The sequence below is a fragment of the Callithrix jacchus genome, chromosome 4, assembly GCF_049354715.1.
Source record: "Callithrix jacchus isolate 240 chromosome 4, calJac240_pri, whole genome shotgun sequence".
NCBI classification, from domain to species: Eukaryota; Metazoa; Chordata; class Mammalia; order Primates; family Cebidae; genus Callithrix; species Callithrix jacchus.
The window spans coordinates 170,932,719-170,955,773 of NC_133505.1; positions in this window are offsets into that span (position 1 = coordinate 170,932,719).

The following is a 23,055-nucleotide window of genomic DNA, read 5'->3' on the forward strand; positions in this document are numbered from 1 at the left end:
TTGCAAGTGTTTATGTATGTAAAGACTCATCACAGTGTCCACTTAAATATATGCCATTTGGCCGGGCGCGGTGGCTCAAGCCTGTAATCCCAGCATTTTGGGAGCCTGAGGCGGGTGGATCACAGGGTCAAGATATCGAGACCATCCAGGTCAACATGGTGAAACCCCGTCTCTACTAAATATGTAAGAAAAATTAGCTGGGCCTGGTGGGGTGTGCCTGTAATCCCAGCTACTCGGGAGGCTGAGGCAGGAGAATTGCCTGAACCCAGGAGGCAGAGGTTGCAGTGAGCTGAGATCGCGCCATTGCACTCCAGCCTGGGTAACAAGAGTGAAACTCCGTCTCAGAAAAAAAAAAAATATATATATATATATGCCATTCATGTTCTACCAATTCTACTTGAATAAAGATGCATTAAGAAAAAAGTAAAAAAAAAAAAAAAAGGTTATGACCTAGCACCAACCTATTTCAGCCCACTGCAATTGTTTGATGCTCCTGTCTGGGGGCTGTTCTATGTAAATGGCACTTTGCAGATAATCCTGCAGTTAAAAAAATGTGAACCAACACCAGCAAAATTTGCAAGTTTATGCACGTTACTGCTGCTGTAATATGAATGTGTTTCCTAAAAGTTCATGGATTGAAAACTTACGCGCCTTCATGCCTCATGAGTGGATTAATACTGGCTCTGCACTCATAAATGAATGAATGCCACTAACACAGGCATGGGCTTGTTATGGTGGGAGGGGCTTTGTTACCAAGGCAAGGTCTCTCTGGCTCTTTTGCTCTTGCTCTCTCACCGTGTGATGCTCTCTGCCATGATCTGACATAACAAAAAGGCCCTCACCAGGTGTCAGCACTTTGCTTTTGGACAACAGCAGCCTTCAGAACTGTGAGCTAAATACATTTCTTTGATTCATACATTACTCAGTGTGTGGCATTCTGTTGTAACAACAGAAAATGGACTAAGATTATTACTTTTTGCTATACCTAGTCAAATTATTTTAAAATAAATAACATGTGTGTGTATACATCTATGTCTATATTTAAAACAATTATTTTTATCTTTAAAAAGTCCATAAATCATAGGATTTTGTGGCAAGATGTTCTATTTTTTTATTTCATTTTCTCAAGTCATAAGTGAGACTCCTCCACGGAGCTGTTAAAGTGCTAATAGGTTTCTCCAGACACTGCTATTATTAACAAATTAACATGAACAACACTTAAGAAGGAGGAGTGGGAGGGTTAATGTGGGGAATCGTCTCCCTTCATATTTCTTTTATGATGCACATTTTGAAGAAAAGAATAGATTTCAGTTTTATGAAATATTAATCGAACGTCTTCCCCTCCTACTCACCAGCATCAAAGTTGTTAATAAAATGTTCAAGAATAAGGAAGTATGTGGTGCAGTTGCAATCTCTGTTACATCTGAACAGAAGAAAGAATATCAAGTGATAAAAAACTTTACAGAAAAAATTGAGCAGGAGATTTGAAAAGTGTGGATGGTCTAGCAAGACAGAAACAGAATGAAAATAAGCACAAACAAGTGGTGTGCAAATTAGTAGAAGACTCTATTCAAATTTAAAATATAAAGTATAATTTCTTGTACTGGATTAACTATAATGAAACCAAAATAAAGAGATAAATTTGGTCTGATACATACAATTTTAAGTGTAAATGTTACTAGGTGCATTGGGAGAGGGGAAATGATCATTCTGCTGGCTACTTTTCAGGTGTCTTACATTCACACATTTCTAAATAAATCTCAATCCAGCCAAACAGATATGGTAGCCATTTTACAGACATAGTATTAGTATGTAGAGAATTTAAATAATTTGCCCAAATTCCAAGGATTGCTAAGTATGAGAACCAGGACTCTCACTTAACATTTTATTGTATGATTGTATCATACTTATTCCTGAATGCTATGGTTCATGGATGTTTGGGTTACTTCTACTTTTTTGTTGTTATAATGTGTTGCTAAGAACATAGCAAACATACATGCTAGTTTAGGGAGGACCATAACATAGAATTGGAATTAATGCATAATAAGGAAAATAAGTATTTACTTTAGTAGCTATTGCCAAATAGCTACATTCCCTCCATTAGAGCATGAGGATTCCAATTGCTCCACATCCTAAAGAATGTTTGGTGTTTTTGTCTTTTTTCCATTTAACAATTCTATTTTTAAAAAATTAATTCTTACGTAGTTTTAACTTTCATTGTTGTCATGACTAATATGGCCAATAACTTATTGGTTATTTAATTTTTTAAAAATAAACTATCTGTTTAATATTATTCATATTTTATTAGGTTATTTATCCTCTTTTTTTCCATCGCAACCTTACAGCGTTTTAATATAATTTAATTTTTTTATTGTATTTAGGTTCTGGGGTACATGTGCAGATCATGCAGGATTGTTGCATAGGTACATACATGGCAAGGTGGTTTGCTGCCTTCTAACCCTGCCCACCTAGATCTGCTATTTCTCCCCTCATTATCCCTCCCTGCCCTCCCTGATCCCCACTGTCCCTCCCCTAGCCCCACCCAACTGACCACAGTGTGTGACGCTCCCCTCCCTATGTCCACATATTCTAATTGTTCAACTCCCATCTGTGGGTGAGAACATGCGGTGTTTGGTTTTCTGTTCTTGTGTCAGTTTGCTAAGAATGATGGTTTCCAGATTCATCCATGTCCCTATGAAGGACATGAACTCATTGTTTTTTATGGCTGCATAGTATTCCATGGTGTATATGTGCCACATTTTCTTTATCCAGTCTATCATTGATGGACATTTGGGTTGGTTCCAGGTCTTTGCTATTGTAACAGTGCCACAATGAACATACATAACCTGTGTCTTTATAATAGAACAATTTATAATTCTTTGAGTATATACCTAGTAATGGGATTGCTGGGTCAAATGGTATTTCTATTTCTAGGTCCTTGAGGAATTGCTACACTGTCTTCCACAATAGTTGCACTAATTTTCACTCCCACCAATAGTGTAAAAGTGTTTCTATTTCTCAACATCCTCTCCAGCATCTGTTTCCAGATTTTTTAATGATCGCCATTCTAACTGGTGTGAGATGATATCTCAATGTGGTTTTAATTTACATTTCTCTAATGACCAGTGATGATGAGCATTTTTTCATATGTTTGTTGGCCTCATAGATGTCTTATTTTGTAAAGTATCTGTTTATATCCTTTGCCCACTTTTGAATGGGTTTGTTTGTTTGTTTCTTATAAATCTGTTTTAGTTCCTAGTAGAGTCTGGATATCAGCCCTTTGTCAGATGGGTAGATTGCAAAAATTTTTTCCCATTCTGTTGGTTGTTGGTTTGCTCCAATGATTGTGTCCTTTGCTATACAGAAGCTTTGGAGTTTAATTAGATCCCAGTTGTCTATTTTGGCTTTTATTGCCAATACTTTTGGTGTTTTAGCCATGAAGTCTTTGCCTATGCCTAGGTCCTGAATGGTTTTGCCTAGGTTTTCTTCTAGGGTTTTTATGGTGTTAGGTCTTATATTTAGGTCTTTAATCCATCTGGAGTTAATTTTAGTGTAAGGTGTCAGGAAGGGGTCACACAAACCAGTAAATATGGAAGAAATGGATAAATTCCTGGACACTTGCACTCTCCCAAGATTAAACCAGGAAGAAGTTGAATCCCTGAATAGACCAATAGCAAGGGCTGAAGTTGAGGCAGTAATTAATAGCCTACCAACCAAAAAAGGCCCAGGTCTGGACAGGTTTACAGCTGAATTCTACCAGACGTACAAAGAGGAACTGATTCCATTCCTTCTCAAACTATTCCAAACAATACAAAAAGAGGGAATCCTCCTCAACTCATTTTATGATACCGACATCATCCTAATACCAAAACTGGGCATAGATGCAACTAAAAAGGAAAACTTCAGGCCAATATCCACGACAAACAGAGATGCAAAAATCTTCAAGAAAACACTGGCAAACAGAATGCAACAGCAAATCAAAAAGCTTATTCATCATGATCAAGTAGGCTTCATCCCAGGAATGCAAGGCTGGTTCAACATTTGCAAGTCTATAAATGTAATCCATCATATAAACAGAACCAAAGACAAAAACCACACAATTATCTCAATAGATGCAGAGAAGGCCTTTGACAGAATTAAACAGCCCTTTATGCTAAAAACTCTCAATAAACTAGGTATCAATGGTACATATCACAAAATAATAAAAGCTATTTATGACAAACCCACAGCCAATATCATACTGAATGGGCAAACACTGAAAGCATTCTCTTTGAAATCAGGCTCAAGACAAGGATGCCCTCTCTCACCACTCCTATTCAACATAGTATTGGATGTTCTAGCCAGAGCAATCAGGCAAGAAAAAGAAATAAAGTGTACTCAATTAGGAAAAGAGGAAGCCAAATTGTTTCCATTTGCAGATGACAAGATTGTATATTTAGAAGATCCCGTTGTCTCAGCCCAAAATCTCCTGAAACTGATAAGCAACTTCAACAAAGTTTATTCTCTTTTTAAATTAATGGTAGGGGTGTATATATTCTGAGTGCATGTTCTTTTGTGAATAAGCGTGTTGCAGATATCTTCTCATGGAAAATACCTTCTGTGTAAGGAGTGGTTCTGTGTCTTTTCACTCTTTTATGATTGTCTTTTTTGTCGTTGTTGTATTGAATTATTATAATGGTATGAAGAATAAGTGCTGAGCAAATTTTAAATGAAATATACATGAAGGAAAAACAATTGTAGATTCTTAACATCAGAAGCATATTTTTTAAAATTCTAAACAAAGGAATATTTGTATCAGTTATCATTTTGGAGACTGTGAATAGAGGCTGATACCAGGAGCCTTTGGTATTATTTATGCACAAATTTTAGCTTTTCTTTTTTGTAGTTGTTGCTTACTATCATTACAAGGGTTTTTTTTTTTCTGTTATTTCAGGTTCAGAGGGTCACTTGCAGGTTTGTTACATGGGTAAATTGTGTGTTGCTGAGGTTTGGTGTACAGATGATCCCATCATCCAGTAGTGAGCATAATACCCATAATACCTGATAGGTAGTTTTTCAACTTACCCCGCTATCCCACCCTGATCCCTCTAATAGTTCCTAGTGTCTTATTGTTGCCAGTTTTATGTTCCTATTTACCCAAAATTTAACTCCTGCTTATGAGTAAGAACAGGTATTTGGATTCATGTTCCTGAGTTAATTCACTTAGGATAATAGCCTCCAGCTCCATTCATGTTGCTGCAAAAGACATAATTTCATTCTCTTTTATGGCTGTGTAGTATTTCATGGTGTATATGTATCAAACTTTGTTTAGTACACTTTGATGGACGTTTAGGTTGACTCCATATTTTTGTTATTGTGAAATAGTCCTTTGACAAACACGTGAGTGCATGTGTCTTTTTTTTGTGGAATGATTCATTTTATCTATGGTTATATACCCATAGTAGGATTGCTGGGTCGAATGGTAGTTCTGTTTGAAGTTTCTTCAAGAAGTCTCCACACTGCTTTCCACAGTGCCTGAACTAATTTACATTTTCATCAGTACTGATTTTTGACTTTTTAATAATAGTAATTCTGACTGGTATGAGACGGTATGTAACTGTGGTTTTGATTTGCATTTCTCTAATCATTAGTGATGTTGAGAATTTTAAAAATATATTTGTTGGCCACATGTATATCTTCTTTTGAGAAGTGTATGTTCACGTTCTTTACCCATTTTTAATTTGTTCATTGAATTGTTTAAGCTTCTTATAGATTATTAAAGCTTTATCAGATGCATAGTTTGTGAATAATTACTCCCATTCTGTATGTTGTCTGTTTATTCTTTTGATAGTTTGCTTTTCTGGGCAAAAGCTCTTTAGCTACTTAGGTCCCACTTGTCAATTTTTGGTTTTGTTGCAATTGCTATTGGGAATGTGGTCATAAATTTCTTGCCAATGCTGACATCCAGAATGGTATTTCCTAGGTTTTCTTCAAGTATTTTTATAGTTTCAGGTTTTACATTCAAGTATTTAGTCTATCTTGGCCTCATTTTTATATATAGTATAAGGAAGTGGTTCAGTTTCAAACTTTTACATGTTGCTAGCCAGTTATCTCTGCACGATTTATTGAATAGGGATACATGTGGCTAGCCAGTTATCTCTGCACGGTTTATTGAATAGGGATACATGTGGCTAGCCAGTTATCTCTGCACCGTTTATTGAATAGGGAGCCTTTCTCCGTGGCTGGTTGTTGTCAACTTTGTTGAAGACCAGATGGTTGTAGGTGTGCAGCTTTATATCTAAATTCTCTATTCTGTTCCATTGGTCTACATCTGTTTTTGTACAGTACCATGCTGTTTTGGGTACTGTAGCCTTGTAGTGTAGCTTGAAATCAGGTAGGGTAATGCCTCTGGCTTTATTAATTTTGGTTGGGATTGCTTTGGTGGTACAGGCACTTTTTTGGTTTCACATGGACTTTAGAAAAAGTTTTTTTTTTTCTAATTCTGCAAGTTACATTTTGCTAATTTGATAAGAATCCACTGAATCTGTACATTGCTTTGGGAAGTATGGCCATTTTAACCATGAGCATAGAATGATTTTCCATTTGTTTGTGTTATCTCTGATTTCTTAGAGCAGTGTTTCATAGTTTTTTTTTTTTTTGAGATGAAGTTTCTTTGTCACCCAGGCTGGAGTGCAGTGGCATGATGGCTCACTACAACACTGCCTTCTGGGCTCAAGCAATTCTTCTGCCTCAAATTTCCAAGTAGTTGGGACTACAGGTGTCTGCTACCACACCCAGCTAGTTTTTGTATTTTTAGTAAAGATGGAGTTTCACCATGTTGGCTAGGCTTGTCTCAAACTCCTGACCTCAAGTGATCCACCCACCGTGGCGTCCCAAAGTGCTGGGATTACAGGTGTAAGCCACTGAGCCTGGCCTGTCATTTTTATTGTAAAGTCTTTTTACCTCCATTGTTAGCTGTATTTCTAGGCATTTTATTTGTTTGTGATTATTGTAAAAGGGATTACATTCTTGATTTGGCTCTCAGCTTGGATGTTATTGGTTTATGGAAATGATAGATTTCTGTACATTGACTTTGTAACCTGAAACTTGATTGATGTTGTTTAACAATTCTAGAAGCCTTTGGGCAGAGGCTATGGGGTTGGGTATAGAATCATATCATCTGCAAAGAGAAATAGTTTGACTTTCTCTCTTCCTATTTGGATAGCTTTTATTTCTTTCTCTTGGCTTATTGCTCTTGCTTGCACTTGCAGAACTATGTAGTTTAAGAGTGATGAGAGTGGGCATCCTTGTCTTGTTACAGTTCTCAAGGGGAATGCTTCTAGCTCTTCATATTCAGCATGATATTGGCTATGGGGTTGTCCTAGATGGCTCTTATTATTTTGAGGTATATTCAACAAGTTTGTTGAGGGTTGTTAACATGAAGCAATGTTGAATTTTATTAGAAAGACTTTTCCACATCTATTAGATGATTGTGCGGTTGATACATCTTTCTCCGTTCCTTTACGTTGAGACTATGGTCATTGCTAATGCATAAGATGTATCTCTTGAAGACAGCAGATAGTTGAGTCTTACTTTTTGTTCTTAATCTAACTTGCCTCTCTATGCCTTTTAAGTGGAGTGTTTAGCCCATTCATATTATTATGCAAGGACTTGATCCTGTCATATTGTTAACTGGTTGTTATATAGACTTGATTGTACAACTGCTTTCTAGTGCCAATGGGCTGTGTACTTAACTGTGTTTTTGTGTTGACAGGTATTGTTCTTATGTTTCCATATTTAGCACAGCCTATAAACCTTTTATAGGGCAGGTCTAGAGATAACAAATTCCGTTAGTGTTTGCTTGTCTAAGAAGATTTTACTTCTCATTCACTTGTGACACTTACCTTGGCAAGATATAAAATTCTTGGTTGGAATTACTTTTGTTTAAAGATACTGAAAATAGGTTCCTCAATCTCTTCTGGCTTATAAGGTTTCTGCTGAAAGGTCCACTATTAGCCTACTAGGGTTCCCTTTGTAAGTTACCTTCCCTTTCCTTGTAGCTGCTTTCAGATTTTTTATTACCTGTTGACCTTGAAGAATCTAATTATTATGTGTCTTGAGGATAGTCATCTTTAATAGTAATTTGCATGTTTACCTCTCTAGCAAGATTGCAGAAATTTTCAGACTAGGCCTTCAAATAGTTTTCCAAGCTGTTTACTCTTTCTCTTTCATGAATGCTAATGACTTTAGGTTTTGTCTCTCTACATAATGTCATATATTTGGAGGTTTTATTCCATATTAAAATTCTTTTCTTTTTTTATTTTTGTCTGCCTGTGTTTACTTAAAGGAGTGGTCTTTAAGTTCTGAGTTTTTTTCCCTCAGGTTGGTCTATTTCATTGATAATGGTTCCAATTATATTACGAAATTCCTGGAGTGAATTTTTCCATTCTAGAACATCAGTTTTGTTCTTTCTTAAAATTGTCATCTTCCAGCTCTTGAATTGTTTTATTGTTTGTCTTGGATGGGTTTCAACCTTTTCCTGCATTTCGTTGAGTTTCCTTGCCATCCAGATTCTGAATTTTATATCTCTGATTTCAGCTATTTCAATCTGGTTAAAACCATTGTTGTAAATCTAGTGCAATCATGTGGAGGTAAGAAGACATTTTGCCTCTTAGTTTTGCCAGAATACTTACACTGGTACTTTCTCATTTGTGAGGGCTGAGATTTCTAGTACTTTGAATTGGAGCTTTTTGTTTTTATTTTCTTTATTGTCTTTGAGAATTTGACTGTGGTGTAAGTTAGATTTAGTCCACTGGCTTTGTTTATAGATGTTTTCAGAGTGACAAGACTCAGCTTGACTCTTCTTGGCTGCATTTTCTAACCCTGAGAGGTTAGTATTGGGCCCATAGCTTTGTCCTCTGGCCTCTCAAAGTTGAGCACCAGTTGCACTGGGGAGACTGAGACGCTCCCAGGCCACTGGCAATAGCACTCTGGTAAGGCAGTAGTGTTGCAGCAGAATGGCAGGGGTGCTATAGGTGAAAGTGCTCCAGCAGGAGTCATCATCAATAGTGCTCTGGTGGGGTAGTGGGGGCCATCAGCAAAATCACTTTTGTGGTGGCTGTTGACAAAGGCACTCTGTCAGGGCAGCTCAGGCTGCACTGTGAGCAGGCACACCTGGGCAGGGACCCTGAAAGGCACTGGCAGAGGGGGAGGTGTACAGGTCAGACTTGCCTCAGTCCTGTAGGATAGACAGACTTGCTTTCTCCAGGTCTAGCATTTGGCAAAAGTCAGAGCCACCTAGAGTATGGAGAGTCTTGGCATATGGGAACCCATGGCTGCATTCCACTACAGCCATCATCACACTAAATTCTGTAGGCAGACTCAAGCTCTGACTCTGTTGACCTACAGGCAGCTCCCCCTGCCAAATAAAATGTCCATGGGGATAGTGAGGTTTCCTGGAGGCTTGTGACAAGGATCCTGAAAAACTGTGACAAGAATGGGCTGCTCCACACTTATGTCACACATACTTTTCTTAGGATCCATTTAGTGCCAGGAACAAGTCCAGGCACTTAACAACCCTGAGCATTCTCAGCTTCTTCCCCCTTCAGCCCTGGTGTCTGTGTTATCTCTCTGTCCTCTCTCAATGCATTTTCTTAAAAGATCTGTTAAGAATATGCCAATCTACTAGATTTTCTGGTTTCTCTTGGTGGGAAAACATCTTCCTGATTGCATCTAGTTGGCCTTTTAAGAGTATCTTTTGATAGATAATCATTTTTTATTTTAATATTGTCTACATGTTCCATTTTACTCCTTTTGTGCTAGGTATATTTGTGTTTTGTTTAAGAAGGTTTTACCTATTCCACATTCATATAAACATACTACTACTGTAGACAAAGAACATTTTAAGAGCTTTAATGCTATCCTTTTTGTATTTTGATGTACGAACATGGTGGGAATGGTTTTGGTGCATAGCATGAGGTAGGGAGTAGACACATTTTGCAGTCATATAACTCTATCAGTGATAAAGAATAGCTTCTTATTAAAAAGCCATACCATCCATAATTCAGTTTCACCTTTGATTAAATTCCAAAGTATGAGCTGTTTCTGGGTTTCCTCTTATATCGTATTAGTTTATTTATCTGTCATTACATCAATAGAGGACTCTCTTCATTATTGCTGTAATAATTGATACAAGATATCATTTTTTCAATCACTTTACCAGCTTTGTTTTCCTTTTCACCATTATATTATATGTTGCTGGCACTTTGCATTTCACGTAAACATTTGAATCGACAACAGAGAAATTTTATGATTGCTAACCTGATGTAAGCTTTAAGAATTGTTATTCTTAGAGCTTCATGGGAATGTTTTCCCCTCAGAAGTACGCCTTGTCAAGCTCTATGGGATTTTATCCTACACATGTACAGACTGATATTCAGCCAAATACTCAGTTGGGACAACATAGAAATTACTGGATGCCTTCCTCTGTGTAACCACTGAAATTTCCCTCACCAATTCTAGACTCCTCAGCCTCCTCAAACCCCTCCTTCCACTTCTTTACTTCAGCGGCATTGCCAAGCCCTGTTTGGGATCCCTCTTTGTCTGATGTAGTTTGAAAATTGCTTCTTGGCCCAAAGCCTAAGCAATGGCACAGCTTACATCGTGTGTTTCCTTTCTCACAAGGATCACAGTCAGAGCAGCCTGTTTCCTGATGTCTGAAAATAGTTGTTTTTATATTTCACCCATTTCTAGATGCTAATGATGAGAGATAAATTCTGGATCAGCTCATTACCTCTGAGCTAAAAGTAGAATTCTAAATATATTTGTATTAAGTTTGCTCAACATGTATTTGTTATCTGTTGTCTTATCTGATTCATATTTTTAGAAGTGCACTAAAAGTCAACAGAGAATTATGTTCGTTTGTGGTTTTAGTAAATTTGTTCCAGAGCATGGTAAGTTGAAATATAAAGGCAGAAGTGCAATGTTTTCATATTCCAAACATCAATATGAATAAAGTCCTTCTTGGTGATTGTGCGTTTGACAATTAATGTATCAATTCTTAATTCCCCTTTAGGTGAAAGAAAATTTTCCTTCTTTCAAATAAATTTCTAAATGAACCTGTATCCTTCAATACAGAATAGTAAATTGGGTAGATTATGTTGTAACCATAAAGCCTGTAAAGTATTTATATTAGAAATTGAACCCAAATATCATATATAAACACAACATAATTCTGCAATGTATGTCTCATGTTAAATAATCAGTTCACCTCACTTTGAAATTTACTAAGACATTAAAATTCAATCTGTGTTTTTCATTCATGTACCTAATCTTCGTATTTATAGTAAAAAGTCAACTAACCTTTGATATCGAATCATTGTTACAGCAATAGATTAGCCTTATTCTATGTGTCCATGAATTCTAAGACTCAGTATTAGAGTTTAAAAAATCCTTTATTTTACTTATTTTGTGAGTTTCATTGATGAATATAATAATTAATATATAGATTAACAACTTTGAATAGATTATTTGTAAAAAAGATTTCCTTGTGAGAAAAGTTTCCTTAATTGTATGAGCTCTAACTAATTTCATGTGAGAATGCTGATATAAAATGTATTGTTTTAAGAGGTAGATATGTGGTAAAAACAGGATATATTGAAATAAGCCAAGGGATTCATATGTTGACTTTTTATTTTCCAAGTTGCATGAACATTTAAAGTCATTGTAGTCTGGTTTAAGAAAAATCTACAGTTTAAATAATATTATTAAATAGCTTAGCTAAAAAGAACTGTAGTTTTCTTTTTTTAACTAATCCTTTAAATATACATTGTGCTTATATATGGCAAGAATATTGGGCTATTTTGAGGAGATTACAAAATGGGCAAAATGGGAGATATGTTTATTATCCTTTTTCTCCAGCAAAACGATGAAGGCATCTTTCATTGAGTCTTTGCTATTTCACTGAAATATATATATATATATTCTCTAATCTATAATATGTTTAAAAATAATATTAGAGATGATGATAATAAATATTTAATTAGATCACAAAGTATTGAAGTATTAAAACAATGTTAACTGACATGTTTAACCGTCTTTTAGATTTTTATGATTATTTGAGTACTTTTATTTGTCACTATTAAGTAACTAATTTGCCTAAATAATGTGAGTTACATGAAGCTACTTATGTTTCTCATATTGTTGATAATCTGTATTCTCCATATATGTCTTAATTATTTGTACCAATAAAAAATAAACCTGATTCTTATTATACATAATTTGGCAGACGCCAACAGCATATGGAGGTATCTTGTGCAACATAGGCATTTAACATAGAGGCTTACAGCTCAAAAACTGCACTGTGCAAACATTAATACAGCCTGCCATTTGCCAAGGGAAATACTTTTGTGAGCCTCATTAATTTAATTGGTCCCTGTCATCTAGTTTAAAAGGAGAAACGAAGAGCATTTTCTGACAAAACCAAAGATGGTGAAAAGTCCTATTAGACTGTGTAGCACTTCAGAAATTTTCGAGTTAGGAAGGAAATTGAATTGAGAAAATTTAATTCAGCATTTTGTAACACCTGTCTCCTCCTTTTCATTCCCCCCAATCTCTCATATAGTGAATCATAAAATTTCTAACTCAAAAGGAGTCAGAACTCTTAAATACTAAGAGCTTGCACTAATTATTCTCTTCTTTATAATTGTATATCAATGTATTTTATCTCTTGAGGTATAATTGTAAGATTATATCAATTCCATGTGAATGTTCTTCTAACATCTCTCCAAGCTCCTAGCCTGAAAATCAGTGTAGACATCCCTCTGCCTCCCAGAGCTGGATGTTTTGCAAACTCAAAATTGTTTCCTTCTTCACTCAGTCTCTGTTCCCATCAATGTAGTTATGAATTTCACCTTGCACCCCTCTCCACCTTGATATGGAAAAGGCATTAAAACCTAATCAACCAGTTATTTCCCTGCTTCTTGCTTCCAGTTGGTAATGACACAAGCCATTTGGAGAAGGGATTGTTCCCTTGACCTTAACCCACTCCAGTGGGCAGGAACTGGAGTAGCTCATTTCACTCAGCCCCGCTGCTGGCCTCTCCTTGTGAGAGGGAGCATGCGAGTAAGCAAATGTGTGAACCGGAGCAAATGAATGTTGGAACCAGATGGTCACTCCTCTCTGGTGGGAGCAGGCTCTGTGTGGGCCCCATAGCAGTGTCCAAGCCCCTGCCCTCTTTGCACCTGGGTTCTTGTCTAGCATCCAGGAAGAATCAGGTCACACTAATAGATTGAAAAGTAGTGTGCGCAGAGGATTTTATTGGGCAGTGGAAGTGGCTCTCAGTGGGATGGGAGTTGGAAAGGGGATGGTATGGGAAGAAGGCAATCTTTCACGGAAATTGCACCATCTGAAGTTGGCCATGTCTATTCATTGTCTCTGATGCTCAGCCGCTTCTATCCCCACCACTCAGCCGCTTGTATCCCTGACAAGCATCTGTATCAGATGCTTGTATTTCCCATTGCTCAGCTGTTTGTGCTGCTCTGCCAGCTGATCTTTTATGGGGACAGGATAGGGGCATGACGCACCAAAAAGGTCACATTTGGGTTGAAAAATGTGGTCAGTTCTTTTCACCCAGGGCTGTGGTTCCAGGCTTAAGGGTGGGGTTTAGCTGAGAGCTCAGCTGTTCTGTATCAGAAACAGTTGTTTGGATGCTTCCAGGAAGGCACTTCTAGGGTCTGTTTCTGGGAAAGAGCCACAGTGAGTGTTCTGGGCAGTATTTGCCACTTTACTTGTAGAACGTGGAAATCCTTCCAAGGGAATATGGGACTATTTTTGCTTCATCTCTCCTCCAGACCTAGCTTCTTGGAAGACACTCAAGGCCATGTCCAGTACCTGAGAATGTTCATTTTAGGCTCTTTTTTATTCTGATTTTTGAATCATAATCCTTTTTGTTTTTTTTTCAACATGCCTGTCACTAACTTCTGGAGAAGGGGGTCAACAAACTACAGCTTTTGGTCCAAATTCTGACTTCTATCTATCTTTGTACAGCCCACAAACTGAGGATGAGGTTTGCATTTTTTAATGGTCCAAGAAAAATAAAATAGTGAATAATGTATCGTACATGAAAATAATATAAAATTCGAATTTCAGAGTCCATCCACAAACTTCTGTGGAAGCACACCCATACTCACCTGTGTAGGTTTTGTTTGTGGCTCCTTTCCTGTTGTAATGGAATTATTTCCTGTTGTTGAGTAATTGTCAATGAGATGATGAGGCCCATAGTGCCTAATATTCTTCCTATCAGGCCCTTTCAGAAAAAGTTCGCCAAACTCTGTCCTAGAATATTACCAGAACACAGATGTGGGGACTTTATAATACTTCAGGCAAGTGCCTTAGGGCATTAAAGTTTCCGTATGTAGAACTAAGAACTAGAGATTGTTCTTGCACACAGAACTAGGCTTCCAGATTCTGCTAATGGAAGTACCTCTACCGTAATGCACTCACACACCACTGTTCCTCTTCCTCTAACCTCATCACGTAGGTGGTTGTGGCTCAGCAGCCAGCACCAGCCAAGAAGTGTATTTCAGCACCTCACAGTTGTGTCTTTTTGTGACAGATAGCTTATTAAACCTTCAGTGGTTTGGTTTCTTCATCCATAAAATGAAGTCTTGAAATAAATGGTGTCTGTGTTTTCTCTTGCTCCAATATTCCACTTTTATAATTGTACTCACAATGGAAAACAACTTTTAAAATTTTAAATTTCAAACCAGTTGTTGAGTTCAAGTTGGAAACATTTGAGAGAAATGAACAGCTTTGTCTTAGTTAAGCATCTCATACTGGGATGATTTTGTTTTATTTCTAGAATACCCCTTTCATTCCAAACTGCCTGGAGCACTTCAGCATGAAACATTAGTCTCTGGGAAAGTCCACCAGCCTGAAACCCAACATAGCTTATTCCAGAGACTCGTAAGTTTGCTCCTTAATTATTTTGTACCTCCCTCACTGATAATGCTTTTTGAAGAGGGTAAGTGATACAATTGAACTTGTTCATATACACACAGTTAGCTCCCTAACTCCATTAAGCCAGTGTTTGTATTCTACTTTCTAAATTAGTTAAAACCTGTAGCAAATTTAGCAATGCTATTATGGTTAATTTCCCTAATCCGGGGAACACTGGCAGCCCCTTTGGATCACCAGAGAAGTTTTTTCTGCATTGTAAATGTTTTTTTCCCTAAGTGAAAATGCAGTTTCAATGGTCATTCAAATTGTACCAGGCTACCTGTGGATTTTAAATGTAGTAACCTGCTGCTGCTCCATTTAAAAGGACAGTGTCGAGTCATCCTTTAATACGTTGTCACCTGCAAGTTGTTTCTTTGCTTTGCTTAAGGGCCCCTGTTGAAAATACACTTGTATAAGCAATTATTATGTCTTTTTGGTTCAGCAAGTGGTCTTTCTACTGTATATTGTACTTTCCTATAGATTGGCTGTGCCTCATTTTCTCTCTTGTTTGTAACCAAAAGTTGGCTTAGTCATTCAGCTCTTCCTTTGTTAATGAGCTGTAGACTTACTCTCTTGAATTATTCAAATGGCTTTTCTTTTTTATATAAAGCACACCGATGGTAGGGAAGTTCAATTCCGTATCAAATACCTACTGCTGCCCCTTTAAGGGCACTCTCTTTAGGATCTTTGTATTCGCTCTTCTCTACAGGTGTGGCTGCACCTGTATCTTAATTGTTCACAGTATTTGGGTGACTAGTCTATTTTGAAAGTGCGTCTAGGAAAAGCAATTGCGCCACCAACCTCGATAATGTCTCCTGTGATTTCACAATCCTTGCAACTTGGGAAAGTTTAGCTTTTCCTACACATTTAGTTAAAGGCAACATTTTTTTCTTACGCGATCCAAATTGTATCTAGGAAACTGGACAACATCATGGTTTTTATAATACAAGTATGACTTGAACTGCTCCCAGTGAAAGTTATTTACTCAGTTAAGTAACTAATGCAGAATAAATATTGATGGTTTCTATGCATTTCTCCTAGGCATTATTTGAAGAACAGTTATACTTGGTAGTCATTATAGAAAATCTAAAAACACAGACAAACTTTCTCTCTCTTTCTGTTGACAATTAAGGCAGAATGGCTTTGAATGGCCAGACATCTGCTCTGTGGAAATTCACTTAGAACATCTCTGTTAAATCCCCAAGAAATGCTCCCTTAGTCATAAGTATGGCTCCTCTGTAAACAAGATGCAGGTGGAATTGATGAAGAATTCCTGTTTCCCATCTGCTGTATAAATTTAGGATTTTAAAGGTTTGATATAGGGAATGCAGAGTTCTCTATGAGCCACTTGGAATTAAAATGGCATGATAAAGAATTCAGACAAGGAACTAGGGCTCAAATCTTTCCTGTTCAAAGTATCTCAACTGAAATCTACTTATTCTCTCGCTGCTGTCTCCTCACATTTATTACGTGAGTTGTTATGAACTTGGAATGGGATTACTGTGGAAAGAGTGAAGGAGATTTACTTGAAATTTTTTCTGAAATTCTCTCTTCCATCATGGACCAGGTAGCCTATGGAGCTAACGACACTATTTAACGTTTACTAGAGAAAGCTCTAGGCTTGCCCCAGATTACAGAAAGTTTCTATGGCATGATGCAGGGAGGGGAGCCCAGATAGAGCCCAGTAAAATTCCTGCATTGTGGAGAGAGAACCAAGATCCAGATAGACCAAGAAAGCTAGAGTTTTCAGAACAGGAGTACAGGAAAGAAAAGTGTCGTACAGAGAAGGAATCAGCACATGTGTGGGAGAAAACTGCTCAAGGGACTCAATAAAAATATGGGGAAGGATTAGAGGGAATAGTAGCTGATGCTCACGCAAGGCTTGGAATACTGCCTCTTCCCACCTTCAGTGAAAATTCATCATTTACAGGGCTTGAGTAAAGCACTAGGGTCTTGTGTTAGAAGAGGGATGTGACTAGCCCTAGAATTAACTTTACTCCGCTCTTACTAAAAAAATCTTAAAAGCAAGATCAAAATGAAGAAAACAATTCTTAGAATTATATTTCATATGTACAAAAAGTTAAGAGACATAGTAGATATAAAAAAGATCAACATTGAAGCTCCAGAAATAAAAACTGATGTGTAAGGTAAAAAAGACATTTGATGAGATTAACCGCAGGTTGGATAAAAAAATAATTTTCAAAATATATACAAAAGATAAGTGAGCTGTGGGGAAATTTTGAAGAAAATATGTAGGTGAAATTTGACTCTTCAGAGGAAAAGAAGACAGAAAAATTATTTAAAGAATAGTGGTAAAAATTTCAAAATTTGAGCCACAAATAAGTTACATATAAAAGATGAAAAAAAAATATATCATGGTAACCCTATCACTAAGCAAAATAAAGCTTGAGGGATGACGCTGACACCAGAAAGAGATTTGGTAACAAAAAATTACCAATAATAAAGAAGTATTTCAAAATGATACAAGGATTGATTCATTAAGAATACATAAGAATCCAAAACATGTTAGCCTCTATTGAGTCTAGCACTTTCTCATCTTCAAAACACATGAAGAAAAATATGGTAAAACTGTAAGGGAAATGATCAAATTAATGATTCTATTTAGGGACTTCAACATCTCTCTCCATAATTGATAGAACATGCAGACAGAACGTCAGAAAGAATACATAAAAACTGAACTATACTATCAATAAGAGTTGATAATTAATATTTTTAGAACTCAACTCCAAAACAGTAGAATAAACATTTTTTTCCAAGTGTTTGTTCACCAAGATAGATAAATATTCTTGGCCGTAAGTCAGATGACAATAAATTTAGAAGAATTCAGGTGATACAGATTATTTTCTCTGACCACAATGAAGTTAAATTAGAAACAAATCACAGAGGGATGTCTGGATAATAAAAAAACTTTGGAAACTGAAAAATACACTGCTAAATGACTTGTGATCTAAGAAGAAATAGAAAAGGAAATTGAAAGTAGTTTATGTTGAATGAAAATAAAAACATGATATATAAAAATTTGCGGCATTCCAGTAAAGCTGGAGCTATGGTAAAAGTTATATCCTGGCCGGGTGCGGTGGCTCAAGCCTGTAATCCAGCACTGTGGGAGGTCAAGGCGGGTGGATCGCAAGGTCAAGAGATCGAGACCATCCTGGTCAACATGGTGAAACCCCGTCTCTACTAAAAACACAAAAAATTAGCTGGGCAAGGTGGCGCGTGCCTGTAGTCCCAGCTACTAGGGAGGCTGAGGCAGGAGAATTGCCTGAACTCAGGAGGCGGAGGTTGTGGTGAGCTGATGTCGCGGCATCGCATTCCAGCCCGGGTAACCAGAGTGAAACTCCGCCTCAAAAAGAAAAAAAAAGTTATATCCTGAGATATCTATATTAGAGAAAAAGCAGTGACAGGTCAATAACTTCAGCTTCCACCTTCACTTCACAAACTAGAAAAAAGGGCAGACTAAATACAACATAAGCAGAGGAAAGGAAATAGTAAAGGTAAGAGCAATGATAAATACCAAACAGAAAAACAATAGAGAAAATCAATGAAACCTAACGGTGATTCTTTGAGAAAATCAATACAATTGATAAGCCTCTAGCCAGAGTGGTCAGGAGAAAAAAAAGAGGAGATACAAATTGCCAGTATCAGGAATAAGAGAGATTATAAAAATACCAAGTGGATAATAAAATCTCATGAACACGTTTATGCCAACATACTTTAAAATTTGAATGTCATAAATTCCGTAAAGTATGCACATTACCATATTTCACTCCTTAAGAAATAAAGTGCTCCAATAGCTATATATATAATAGAAATTAAATTTGTAGTTAAAACCATTTTACAGGCACAGATGGCTTCATGGGTAAATTCAATCAAATAATTAAAGAAAAAATAATACCAAATCTGCATAAATTTTTCCAGAAAATTGACAAGAAGGAATATTTCCAACTTATTCCGTGCAGCCTGCATTGTCCTCATATGAAAACTAGGATAAAAATATACAACAGAAGAAAAGTGCAGACCTGTCTTTCTCATGCATATAGGACCTAAACATTTAAACAATATTTTAGCAAATTGAATCATACAATATTTAGAAAGAATAACATATTATTACTATGTGGGATTCATTCCAGAATGCAAGATTGATTCACTATTCCAAAATCAACCAATTTAATCTCACCATATGTATCAGTTTTCTAATGTTAAATAATAAGTTACCACACATTTAGCCATTTAAACAACACCCATTTATTGGTATATATTCTGTAGGTCAGAAGTTTAGTGTGATGTAGCTGAGCCTTTGCTGAGCATATGACAAGGATGAAATAAAGGTGTTGGGTGGTTTGAATGACTTTCTTGGAGAAATGATTGGCTTGGGGAAAAATCTTCTTTCATGTTCATTTATGTCAGCAGAATTCAGTGACTGTGGTTGTAGGTCGGAGGTCCCCATTTTACTCTGGTTGTCAGCTGGTGGCTGCAATCAGCTTCAAGAGATGATTCATATTCCTTAATATGTGGCTCCTTCCATCTTCAAGCAAGCAACAGTGAGTGCATCAAATCCTTCTCATGCTTCAAATCTCTGATTTGCTCTTCTGCAATTAGTTGGAAGAAACTTTGCTTTTAATGAGCTCATGTGATAATGTTTCTTTCTTAAAGTCAAATGTGCCATGTAAAATGCCCTAATCAGGGCAGTAAAATCATCACATTCACCGTATTCCCAGTTCTGCAGATTATGCAGGGCCTGTATCCTGGGGAAGGAGGGGAAATCTTGGGGAACATATTCAAATCCTGCCTATATCACCATGGTAACACACTATAACAGATAAATCATGATTACCACAATAGATGCAGAAAACGCATTTTTCCAAATCAAATGTCCATTGCTGATAAAAATTCTCATTAAATAAAAAATAAAACAGAATTTACTTGAACAGACAGAAGGCATCTGTAGCACTCTATCCAATAGTGAAAAAGTGAAAGGTTTTCTTCTGTTGTGGACAGAATTGTGTCCTCCATCTCTAACCCTCAGTAGCTCAAAATGTGATTGTACTTTGATGTAGGGCCTTTAAAGAGGTAATCAAGTTAAAAAGAGGCTGTTAAGGTGTGCTCTAATCCAGCCCAGACTGGTGTCCTTATAAGACAAGGAGATTAGGACATAGAAGAGACACAAGGGATGCATGATTACAAAGAAAAGGCCATCTGAGAACATGATGAGAAGGTGGCTGTGTGCACACTGAGGCAAAAGGCTTCAGGGGAAAGCAAACCTCTATCTCGGACTTTTGGCCACCAAAACTGTGAGAAATAAGTTTCTGTCGCTTATGCCACCCAGTTTGTGGTATTTTGTTATGGCCGTCCTAGCAAACTAATATACTCCTTAAGACAGGAACAGAATAAGTATGTCTGTTCTTGGCATTTCTAGTGTCCACATACACTGGCAGTTCTATCCAAATGACAATGCAAGAAAAATTTTAAAAAGGAAACATAAAAAAGTGTGATTAATTCTATCCAATGTTCCCAGAAATGAGAGAATGAAGTAAAATCCGATTTATTTATGTACAGTTTTATTTATGTGACATCTAGAAAAACTGATAGAATCTATAAACTCTAGAACTAGTAAGTGATTTTAGCAAAATTGCAAGAAACAAGACTAATATACTGAAACTAATCATATTTCTTTATACTAGCAAAAAAATTGGCAAAAAATCTAAAATCCCATTTGGAATAGCATGAAAACATATGAACTACCTTAGGAATAAATATGACAGAAGTTTTAAAACAATGTATACTTTGGAAACTATAAAATATTACTGGGAGAAATTACAAACACACCCAGAAAATGGTGAGAGTGTGTGTGTGTGTGTGTGTGTGTGTGTGTTTCCCTCAGGAGATAATATTGTTAGGATTCAACTTTTCTTCCAATTTGAGCTACAGATGCTATGCAATTTTAATCAAATATCCACAAAAACTTTGCAGAAATGTGCAAGCAGATTCTAAAGATTTTATAGAAGTACCAAGAAACTAGAATAGCAAAAACAAATTTGAAAAAGCAAATAAACAACTATAAAGTTGGAAGATACAAACTATCTGACCTGCCTTGTGCCCTGTTGCAAGGCCAATGTCACATGTTTAAAATTTTGTTATGGAAATATCCCATTTCTGGTAGCAATTTTTGTTTCAGGTGTCTATTAGCATAAAATAAGCTGTCTCAAAGCGTAGTGGCTTAAAACAATGGTGTTTTATTATTTCTTATGATTTTGTGGGTGAAGCTTCCAGTATAGTGGTTATCTGAGGCTGCTCTAGTGGCTGGAAGCTCGAGTTGGGCTGGAGCATTAAAGAGAACCTCCTAGGTGTCTGGGTTGTGGCATGGACTGTTGGTTGGGGAATCCAGGTTCTCTTCCATGTTGTTTTACACTTTCCAAGTGGGCTACCTTTCAGTTATCTGGTCTCAGCTTCATAACATGGTGGTTGGTTTCTAAAAAAACAAATGTTTCCAGGACGCTTATGGACTACTCCTGAAACTGGTACAAGATTACTTTTGCCACTTTACATTGGTTAAGACTAGCCAACAGGTTAGTGTAAGATAGGAAGTGGACTTCTTTGATGGAAGTAGCAGGCATGCACAAGAATGGGAGGACCCAGCCTTCTCTGGAGAGTATCTATTCCTGAACCTTCATCGACATGATGCAAACAGAACACCTATTTTCTACTTTGCCTTACCATTCCATGACCATGGTGGTATTTTTTATTTGGCTGAGGCTGAAACTGTACCTCATCTTCTGTAATTGCTATTTGCTATTTTATTGTGTTGCTATAATCTATCACTTTCCTGTTTGAAGAATTTCTCAACTTCTTTATTGTGACTCTGTTCCTTCAGCTTCCCAGGCAACTAAGGTATGACTACATAGCTGAGGGTCTGCCAACTGGATTAACTTACCTCAAACTTTAAAGACAGAATTGGCATAACTTTAAACAACTTTCCCTAGACAGAGTGGATGGGGAATCAAAATTATTTGTCTTGGAAGGTAATGCTGGTAGTACCAGGTGCAGCATCCATGAACATTTAAATATATGAGTTGTTGGGATGACAAAATTTCTCTTCAGAGTCTCACCTTTCTGGTTATAAGTCGTAAATCAATCCATCCTACCCACTTCTGTGTTTTGTAAATCCCACATTTACCTTTTTCTTTCTGGGTGTTAACCCTGAAATTTTCATGTTGTGGAAAACTTTCTAGTCCTGGGAAAACTGGGATAGTTGGTCACCCCAGCACACATTTGTACCCATGTCTTAACTAGCTATTGACTATGGGCAGCCACTCCTCCAAGGATAGGGCATATCACTTTCTGGGAGAAGCAGATCCATCAGTTAAGGGCAATTCTCAGGATAGCGGTTATAGCTGTGAGTCATTAGCAGCCAACGCTGACAGCAGCTGGAAGTTGGGTCTTGGCCCAGGGAGTGAAATTTAGGCAGGGCACTGACTAGCATCTACAGCAGTCAATGGATGTTAACGCTTTCCCTGCCTGCTGTGAGAATACTTGCTGGTAGTGCTTTGTGGATGCCATGTTCACCGCAATATAACTTTACCACGCAATATCTCAGTTTTATTATAATTTTTGCATTGCTCTAGTATAGTGACTTTGGAAAGAAAAGACATCATTCTATTGGCATCATTCTGGCTTCAGTAGTAGTACTTCTGTTGACGAAATATAGTCATTCTTAATTGCTGAAAACGTCAAATCCTAGAAAACGTAGCATTTCTATGCAAGATGTTAACGTGGTTCTCAGACAGTTGATGGCCAAAGATTCATTTGATGAATTTGATTTTTACAAAATAGACAATTCTAATAATTCAGATCATTCTGATGTTAGTTCTGTTTAGAAATAACTCCAAGAACAGTTTTTACATTTTATTTTCGTATTGAAAATTAGTCAGGGTTGGGTGGAGTGGTTCATGCCTGCAATTCCAGCACTTTGGGAGGCCAAGGTGGGTGGATCACTTGTAGTCAGGAGTTCAAGACCAGCCTGGAAAGCATGGCAAAACCCTGTCTCTACTAAAAATACAA